This window comes from Phasianus colchicus, chromosome 5, assembly GCF_987193195.1.
Source record: "Phasianus colchicus chromosome 5, bPhaCol1.hap1.1, whole genome shotgun sequence".
Taxonomy (NCBI): domain Eukaryota; kingdom Metazoa; phylum Chordata; class Aves; order Galliformes; family Phasianidae; genus Phasianus; species Phasianus colchicus.
Genome location: NC_143440.1, coordinates 56971117 through 56981258, shown reverse-complemented (window position 1 = coordinate 56981258; position 10142 = coordinate 56971117). Strand labels below are relative to the sequence as shown.

The 10142-nt window shown below is 43.9% G+C and overlaps 1 long non-coding RNA gene across 2 annotated transcripts; it reads right to left on the bottom strand.

Moving 5' to 3' along the window:
• Nucleotides 1–493: 493 nt before the first annotated feature.
• Nucleotides 494–2124, bottom strand: LOC116236611 (uncharacterized). Of its 2 annotated transcripts, none has more exons than XR_004168585.2 (3): nt 2038–2124; nt 1336–1482; nt 494–1238 (listed from the first exon to the last, which is right to left on the bottom strand). It is a non-coding gene; the product is annotated as an uncharacterized LOC116236611 (long non-coding RNA). The 2 variants fall into 2 exon arrangements; XR_016467373.1 differs by lacking the exon at nt 2038–2124 and adding an exon at nt 1765–1956.
• Between the last annotated feature and the right edge of the window lie 8018 nt (nt 2125–10142).

Here is a 10142-nt window from a genome sequence, read left to right as displayed (position 1 = left end):
GGTGGGAAAGAGAAGTGTGTAAACCCTCCCCTGTATGTCAGCCTTAAGGAGGGCATCCTCTCTGGAGGGATTCTACATCCCTGAAGATGCTCCACTATCAGCACCACAACTCATGCTAGGACACGGGGCTCCTTGTTTTGTCAGAACTACTTAAGCCCAAATCCACCAAGACAAAAGAGTGGAGAATGGGCCAAATCCAGCTGGCAGGGTCCCTACCTTACTTCTGCTGGGAAGTGCTTTGACAGCTCCAGTGAGCGGTGAAAGCAAGATCAGAGTCAGGCCCTAAATGCTTACAAATTAGCTTAAATGCCAAACCTGTGTGAGCAGAAGGAGTCAAGCTTCCTGACAGGTCTCCTACAAGCCCTGTGCCTCCACCATGCTCCCTGGTGGAGGTTTACTACTTGCTTTCTTTCTTTTCCCCCCCGTGCTTCCTCTTGTGAAAGTAGCTGCACTCAACTGGTTCCTGTAGGGAAAAAAGAAAGGGTGTGGGAGAGGCACAATAGAAAAAAAAAAATCTAAACTGCAGAAGAATTACATTTTACCTTTACAAAATTTGGCCCTTTTAGCTTCAAGTTAAAAAAAAAAAAAAAACCAACAAAAAAACACACACAACAAAAAAACACACCACAAAAGTCCCACTCCTAATCTGTTTGGGGGCCTCCATGAGTTTCCATAGCACTTTACAAAAGATCTTTATTGAAGAAAGGATTGGACAAACTTTCCTTATATGTGTGGCCCTAGTCATTAATTGCCCCTGTCTTCTTTACCAAGGCCTTATTCCTATGTAAATACCCTTGCATAATGTTACAGGCTATTGTCAGGCCAGCGCCAGTCAGTCGCCACTTATATGCATTTTTATTTCAATCCGCTGCGCAGAGAATGAAAAGATGTCTGGACTTAAGCTGTTTACCAACTGGGCCAAAGCTGCAGTGTGGAAGAACTGAAGAAAGCACCAGGCAACTGCAGGAACAGACTTTGACAATGCGAGCAGCCATTTTCAGTTGAGTTATTAACCTACCCTGAAACTCTTCTAATCTATGCCTTTTTTTAAAGAACAAATGTACTGAACCAAACATGAATGAGGCAGCGCTATTAAGAGAGAAATCCTCTAAAGGACTATTGAGCGCAACATAGGTTTGTAATCATTTTGTCTCAGTTGCCTGCTACCAACATTATCAATGATGAAAATGCTTGCTCAGTTGTGGTGGATTGTCTCGTAATTAAATGACAGCGCCGTACTGTAAAAGAACATGCAGAAACACAGGAGATACCGGGGGCTTTCAAACGGGCCGCACGGAGAAAAGGAGTAGGGGTGGGGATGGATTACAAACCCACTTGGAATTGAGAAGGTTGCAATCTTCCTCGTAGAGCACAAGCGCGTTTTTAGGATGGTTCTGTAAGAATAAAGCCTGAAAACGCGCTGTCGCGTGGAGCAGCCTTCAGATAAAAGGCGACGGAACTACGTAGAGGGAATTCTTCCTCCTTTAGGTTTAAGCAAAGCACAAAAATGAGAAATGAAGCCTCGCCTACACTCACAGGAAAAGGAGCCTTATAAGTTTGCTGCGGGCTACATCTTTGTAGTGACTTAATGGCACTACAATCTACATAGCGTAGTATTAGCCTTAAGAAACTCTTGACTATTTGCATGCATATTAGAATCCAATGAGAGCTTAATAAGTGCATATATATGACAGAGGAAACATCTCATTGCATAGTTAAAGCTACAAAAAAACATTGAGGGAGGCCAAGTCTCAAGTTAATTACCATTACAATGCAATCAAGTACGGCAGTCATAGCTGAAAACCTTTTCTATTAAGACCGCTAGGCTCAACCTTGTCTCTGCAGGTCAGCTCCGGTACAGATAACCTTTCCAGCAGACAAATACATGTAAAATTGGCTCATCTAATTAAAAGCTCAGGGAGGTGTAGAAAAATACCAGCACACTGAGCCTGAGCAAATCACAGAGTACCCCCTCCAGCTGGATGGAGCTACAATATGTAGCTGCTGTTTGTTCTGGAAGGAAACTGAGTCACTTACCATTTCAATAGGTTAATCAATTGACAATTAAATGGAGAAATTGGTTAACTCTGCAACAATTAACATGACACTCTATTAAGTACACTTTCTAATTGCCACAGCCGCAAGTGAAAATTAACGGCTGTGTCAAAGCAGCTGCAATAGGTTGTGCTGTTTCTGGTGCTGTTAATGTAATAAAAGTGACTCAAAACACCTGTGCTTCTTAATTTCACGCCCTTAAGCACAGGGAGGAAGGGGTACAGCACTGAGTTCTGCATTTAGCTAATGAACATATCACGTGTTTGTTGTGTATGTGTGTACACTTATTATACAGATACATGCTAAGATATAGGTGTTGGTTGGTGTGCATGCACAGATGTATGCTGTTCTTTCAGTATCTGCAGCAGGGGCTGTTGTGACAGGATGAGGAGAAATGGTTTCCAACTAAAAGAGGGGAGGTATAGGTTTTTTTTACAAGTGCAGCACTGGCTCAGGTTGCCCAGAGAGGAGGTGGATGCTTCATCCCTGGAGACACCCAAGGTCAGGCTGGATGGAGTTCTGAGTAATGGACTGAGATTTGGGTGTCCCTATTCACTGCACTGGGGTTGGTCCTGATGGCCTTAAAGGGTCTCTTCCAACTCAATTCTATGATTCTGTGACTATTACTTCCACCCTATAATACATATTCTTTTAAAACAACTTTTCAAATAAATAAGATGCTTCTATGAGTGTTGAAGGTAATACATCTTGTGCACACTGTGAGTGTGATTAGAGGGATACAGGGAGAGACATATGCTTACACACACACATAAATGATAAGAAGGAAATAAAGGAAACTGAATGATCAGCTGACTCAAGAATAGGCAGCTCTATGGTGATTTGGAGAGGTTCTGGTTTTGAACAAATGTCTAGTTGTGGTGGATGCCTTGCCAGGAACCAGAGTAGATACCAACAGAGCATGAGCCCTCATGGAGTTGGTGGAAATGTTTTTGCTTTTGCCAGGGCAGAAAGATTTGTTTTGTACAAAGAGTTCTCACCTCTTCTATGCAAAGCCTGAAAGCTTTTGCTGGGAAGAGCAATAGGGTATGAACCATACACAGCTACTGAGGGTCAGCTCTTCTTGCTTCAGCAAAGCTGACAGCGGATACCTGCTTCACCCACACGGTGTTTCAGGTTTTCTATCTACAGCAGTTGTTTTCCAAAGGGAATCTCAAGACCCATTCTCATATAGGTAACTTTTCTGGTGTTCGCACAGCTTGCATCTTTTGGGGGCTTGGCAAGATCTACTTTTTTGTGGATGCAGTTCAATGATGGGCTAAACCTCTTCTCTATTACATGTAGGTGGTGGGAATTTAAGAACTTATTTACTCAATGGGTGGTGAGGCACTGGAGCAGATTGCCCAAGGAGCTATGGATGCCCCATTCCTGGAAGTGCCCACAGCCAGGCTGGAATGGGCCCCAAGCCCCTCAGACCTCAGCAGGGGTTGGAATTGGATGATCTTTAAGGTCCCTTCCAACCCAACCATTCTATGATCCTATGATAAGCCTTTGCACCATGCTGCTGCTTTCTGTCTGCCTTCTCTGGATGTGATGGGTTGGAGATTGCACTCAAACATGGGTCTCTGTAACCAGCCAGCTCCTAACCTGTTTCCTACACAGGGCTGTATGGGGGACCTACAGAGAATACCAATATGAGGTGCCCTGCAGAGGCTTGTAAGGACACGGTCAGGTTTTCCCAGAACAAATTATATTACTTCTGATCTCTGCTGTGAAAGAAGCAAAGCTGTAAATCCTTAAAGCTAATAGTGCTATAATAGTAATTGTTTTGGTTTGGGGTTTTTTTTTTTTAGCCAAAAAAAAGAGGGAAGGACAACATGTTACATCAGTCGCTGGTGTTCAGAAACCATGAGAATTACAGCTTTCCGCAATGAGATGAATTAAGCTAAAAGCCATATTAAGCAGCATTGCACATCTGTTGCACTTTTTTATTATTATTCCATATGTGTCCTTGCTGTATGAAAGTGTTTAATGTTGTTCGGCTAATTGATAAAGTCAAACACTAATGTTTTAACTCAGCCTGAATTCCCATCAGGCTTCAGGCTGGAAAATTCATCTTTCCAGAAACTTGTGTCTCGTGGCTGGATGTGATTTTGCTAGGACAGCCTATTAGCTGCCTCATTTCCCTGCAACGATGAATTTAGATTTGTAACAGGCAGGAAAGCTGCAGGGACAGCGTCTGCTCTTCTCCTTGGTGAACAAAGCCTGTTGTGGCAGCAGGAAGGAGGACGAGGTCTGCCAGGCTTTGCCATCCAGCCCTGGAGAACCTATTGCCACAGGAGAAGACTCTGCAGGTAGCAGTGAGGGTGTCTGATGTGAACTGGGATGTGGTGTTTGAAGGACCTTCTCTGCTGGCAGCTGACCAGAGAGCCCAGCAGTGCTGGTGGCAGCAGTTCAGGCTAAATAAATAGCAAGGAGTGAGACATCAAGGTGAAATCCCAGCCCGGAGGAGTCTGTAGTTGGCTTCTCTGCTGAGAAGAAATCTTCCTTGAAACGCTTTTCCTTGGAAAATATGCTGCATGCATGGTGCAACATCTGGAAATGAAGGGAAAACCCACAGCTTTCCCCTTCCTGCCATGGCAGAGCTGCTGCTGCCATCCCTGCCTGAGTCAAGGGGAGGTCTGTCCCCACGTGCCATGGGTGTAGGCGAACATATAGTTCTAATTGCAGCTGCTTTCCTTCTAATTACAGCTCCGTTTGGTTAGGATTTTCCTCCAATCCCTCATTTCCCCTAAAGCAAACACCAGTGCACCAGAGTTCTAACCCCAGTGGGGACATTTATTAATAACCCCCTCAGCAAATAGGCAAAAAAAAATCATTACGCTGCATTAGGAGCTAAAATATTTTCTCACCGCAAAAGCTAATTGATAAAACCAAGCAGACTTTATGGGGTGATTAATGTTAAGATGAAAATAAACAAGAGAGCAAAACAAAAACAGAATCACAGAGAATATGTTTTTTTCTGGCTTGGAGGGTTGTTATGGTGAGGTGGAAAAATACTTGTAGAATCACTGAATCATAAAACCATTCAGGTTGGAAGAGACCTCTATGATCCCCAAGCACAACCCCAGCACACCCCACCATGCCCACATCCCTCAGTGCCACATCTCCATGGCTCTTGGACATCTTCAGGGATGGTAACTATGATCCCACCATTCCTTGTGCAGCTGTGCCACTGCATCACCACTCTTTTGGAGTATAATTTTTTCCTAATATTCTACCAACTTGTCCTCTCCCATTGCTAGAATTGCCTATTTTTTAAAAATTGTTGTTGTTGTTCTCTCTCAGAAAAGCTACCAATTCTGTATTTCACAGTAGAAATTTACAGTGGGATATGTAATCTAGATGAATTTGTAGCCCCAGAACAAAATCCATAATGTCACTTTAAATAATGATGTAAGATAAAAGGGGAAACAACTTCAACTTTGAGCTACCTCTAGGGCTCCATGGTAGTAGCTGCTAATACAAGCCAAACAGCAAATAACCAGAACAGAAAACCACACCAGCCCAAACACACAGCCTACATAGGAGCTCAGGAGGGCAGGGAAGGAGATAATGAAGTTCCAGGTAAACAAAATGCTTCCTACCTGATATTTTATTCATTTATCAAACAGTATTACCCATTCCTGTCCATGCAGGCAGTGGGAATTTTGCAGGGTTGATGAAAAGCTAACAGAAGTGTGAAAGCTAAGTTCTTTTCTAACTAGCAGTTTACAACTCCATTTGATTCTTAAATTTTTACTTAGTTTAGGTTAGTGAGGCTTTTCAGCAGCTGAGAGCACTGTGCAAGTCCTGTCTAAGGAGATGATGGATACAAAAAGACCTTTGATTTATTCTTTCATAAAATCATTAAGTTTGGAAAAGATCTTTTCCATCTAGCCCAGCCATCAACCTCTCCCCACCATGTCCACTAACCATATCCCTTGGTGCCACATCTACCCTTTTCCTATTGTGGTTTCAAAAAAAAAGGCATAATATCTTGTTTATTAAATAATAATAATACAAGTTCAGATGCATCCTATCCCTATTTGAGGACTCTGCATTGGCTGATGCAGAGAACTTGCTTCCTATACGTCAACACGTTTCCTGGGAAAACTATTCCCACGTCCATTGGGGCAGGCCATGTCGTCTCCTAACACTAAGAGAACTCCAGCGGAGGAATGTGTACTGTGATTCAGCTCCATATGTGGTTGGGCTGCCAGGCAAGTCTCAGGGGACTTGGCCATGCTGCATGGAAGGTGGGGCAGGAGCTTTTAACCAGGCATTTCTTGACCCCTAACAAGCAGCTGGGCACACATGGAGTTAGCAGGCTGAAGGTCATTAGCTATTTTAAAGAAGGTTCATCTTTATCTTTTTAAGAAGGTTCATCAACACACTGTGTTCAGAAGGTGATGGTATCTCAAGTTGCCTGAGGGCAACAACATCTGCTCGTTCACCTGTAACCCAACTGAGATTATACTTTGCTTCCTATCGTGTGCAGGGCAAACAGCTCATGGTGGCTTGTGAACTGAAGATTTTAAGACATGTAGTTGCTCACTGTCCTTTGGTTCATCTTTCCCATAGGGTCTGTGGGAGGCTGGTCCCTCTTTGAACATCTGGACTGATGACAGCTGCATTCGTTGGAGGAGGAACCCCACCTGGAAAACCAAGGCCAGAGTTAAAGGCAGGACTCAACTCCTCTTCGCCCTTGATGTGCTGGCCCAGCTCCAAGGAGATGCTAAGGTAGCAGTTCATCCAACTCTGCTGGCTCTGGAAGGGAGCTTGGGGTTCCCCAGATCCTTCTTGTTCATGGTCCCAGTCTCATCATTTACATGGAGGTTTGCTTGCAGGTGAGTGCAAAGAGAATCCTGGTAGCACTGATGGCATCAGCTGGGCTCTGCTGTTGTGTGGCCTCAGTCTGAATTTCTGAGGAATGGTCTGTAAGTGTCAGGATAAGATGAGAGAGAAAGGAGAATCTGAGCATGGATTTTCTCACCTTCCAAATCCATGCTAAATTGTCCATGCCAGTGTATCAGCAGATACACTGTGCAGAGTAATGAGCTGAGGATGTCCACAACTTGAATGAGGTCTTGGCTTGTATTGTTAGGAAATAATTTGAACCTCTCATATCAAAACTTCAGAAGACAAGTACTCAAAAAGTCTTTGCTAGTGTTAAAAAAGAAAGATACCAAAAGATAATATTTTATGTCAGTGCTGGGAACAGAGCAGGGACCTGCTGGATGATCAGGTGATGGGGAACAGAAGTGCAGTGCAGTGACATTTTGGCCTCTGGCCAGCAAGGAACCAGATCCCTACAGCTCCCTCAGGCTCCCACCTACTCCCAAAGCAGAGAAAGAACAAGATGCTTTGGATGCCTAATGCTTGCTGAGCTTCCAGCCACACCGAGGCAGCTTTGCTCTTTGTGGACTGCACTGCCAACATATGTCTCTGTTCACCTTGATACTACTTGAGCTCCAGACAATAACCAACGTGGACTCACATTTCTTATAGTCTTCTGTAGCTCTGCTCCTAATGAGTTTGGTTGACTCTCACACCTCTTAATATTTGTTGCTCTTTTGAGAGTTTTCTGCATTTTTCCTCTTCCTGGTTTGTTGTCCTCCTGTCCATCCTTTCTTTTCCCACATGTGACATCTCTGCAGACCACACTTTGAGGAGTCAGACGTTTCCATCCTATTGCTGTCCCACAGCTCCTGAGCAGCTTCAGGCATTGCTCCCACTATATAAACAAACTTGCCACACATTCACTTGCTGGGGACATTCCTTGGTTCCAACATGAACTATTGGGTCAATAACAAAACAAGTCCAACATTGAGAAGTCATCCCAACTAGGATGTCCCATTCCTAGCACAGGAAGGATGTCATTTGCCTTGAGGTTTGCTGACCACTGGACCATGCTGCCCAGAGGGATCGTGGAGTCTCCATCCATGAAGATCTCCACAATCAGACAAGCACAAACCTGTGAACCTCACATCCTGGATTTTCTGCTTTCCTTCTACCTTTTGCCATCCTCTGTAATCTTGCTCCTTGCTCCTGCTTGAAGTCCTGTCTATCCTTCTTGTCTGTTACTTCCTCTCTTTCTGTTCTCCTGGACATTGTTTTGCCTTTGTTAGTGCTACCTATTGTTTCTCATTATCTTCCCAGTCCAGTGACACACCGTACTTCAGAGCAAGGCACAGAGGATCTAAACAAGATCAAGAGAACATGCACATAGCTTGTTACAAACACCATTTTTATCACATAGAAATGGTGCTCAACGCACAGCAGGTGCTCATTTTGAAATCTGTTGGCCAGTATGTACTATAAGGTAACATGCATGTGCAGTATATGTGCCTTTCAGAAAAGAGCCAAAGGCCTGGATCTGAGTTTTGGGGCAGTGATTGGTTGTTCCTTACCCTGTGTGTGAGCTCATCCCTTGTGGTCATGGGCATCAGTGTACAGGAGGGTGCTACCAAGACCTCTCCCCATGGGTGAGGGTGCCCAATGATTAGGAAAGCTTGTTTCTTCCCCCCTGCTTTGCATTAGTGGGGTGGAGTATTCTCTTCTTAAGCACATTGCAGTAATATTAGATGATTACTTAGCTCATTTTTCCATATGGGTTTTGGCAATTCGTAATTGTCTCAGAGCTGAGAAAATGTTTCCTTTAAGAAGGTTAAACAAAGAGTTTATTGACATTAGTGAAGATTGGTTAAAGAAAACATTATTAAATAAAAGGAGCTTTATTTAAACACTAAATTAATCATTTAAAGGCAAATTAGAGGTCGTAACTCCTCCTAAACAAATAATGTTAAACAATAATTAGATATCCATTTTAGATTACAGGCAAGCACTTGGGTTCAGTGGGCTGAAAAACAAGTTTCTTCTCATCTCTTCAAATTTGTTCAATATACATAATTAAAGCGAACCACTGCCCCGCTTAAATTTTCCACTCTGAGATTAAAAAAAATTCCGTTTGTAACTCTGTGTCATATTCGCCATTAGATGATAAAGCATCTTTAAAGCTTCACTTTCATATAAACAGAAGAAAGGATGAGAGCATCCGGGGAGATCTCCGGCGGTGGAAATCGATTCTCCTAAGCTACTGGTTACACTTATCAGTCTTATCAAACAGGCCGATGCACAAGTGCCCTCAGCCACTTTGATTGGGATGATCTCCCCGTGCTGGCGCTAACCTCTCAGACACTACGGCGCGTGCAAGGCGCGTTATCTGCACCCTAATTGCACCCACTGCTCCCTCCCTTTCATTAGCACCCCTTAAGTATGAGATAAAATTAAAAGCAACCATCCTCATTTCTTATTTCATCGCAGCCCTGTTATTGTTTTAGGCTTGGAGTCGTTTGTTTTGCTGTTTCCTAAGGGAGGAAAGACGCTTTCCCCTTATGGGCCTGTTTCAAATTGGGACCTGGGGCAGAGAGAGCCGAACCCCATCCTTTGGGCCCAACACCAACTTCCTAAAAAGCGTGGGGAGCCTCGTTGGACAAGGCAGCGACACTCCGGAGGTGGATGAATGACACCTGATGTGAGCGCCCATAAATGATGATGGCACACTTTGGACACCGCGCTCGGTGCAGGCGAATATTGAGGGGCTAATTAGCATTGGTAATTGCACACTTGGCGTCGGCTTTGGCTACAGCTGTTTTGCACACCTCTGGCTCCTTGCTCTCGCCTTGCCTTGCCAGCACCAAGGTGAACAGAACTTTGCGTTCCCACAGAATATTTATTTAACCTATTTTCTCGCTGCTTCCATTTCTTTTATTTTCAAATGTATAAGGCTGCTGGTAGGGGTATTTTCAGCCCCGTTGTCTCACGCCTCACGCAGATCTTCAGGATCTCCAACAGGCACAGAGGCTGCAGATTCCATTTAAATCCAGATTCTGGGAAGAATAACCTCGCAGGGAAAAGTTGTTTTTGCACAGCCCTGATATCTCTCATTAGCCAGCACACAGAAAGGAACGGAACAGGACTTTTCTGATTATTTCACTGTTTTTTCCTGCCCCTTATACCACTGAATTTACACACAAAAAGAAAGGCACTTTGTATTTAAGGTTAATCAAGTTTTGGTACAATTTTTT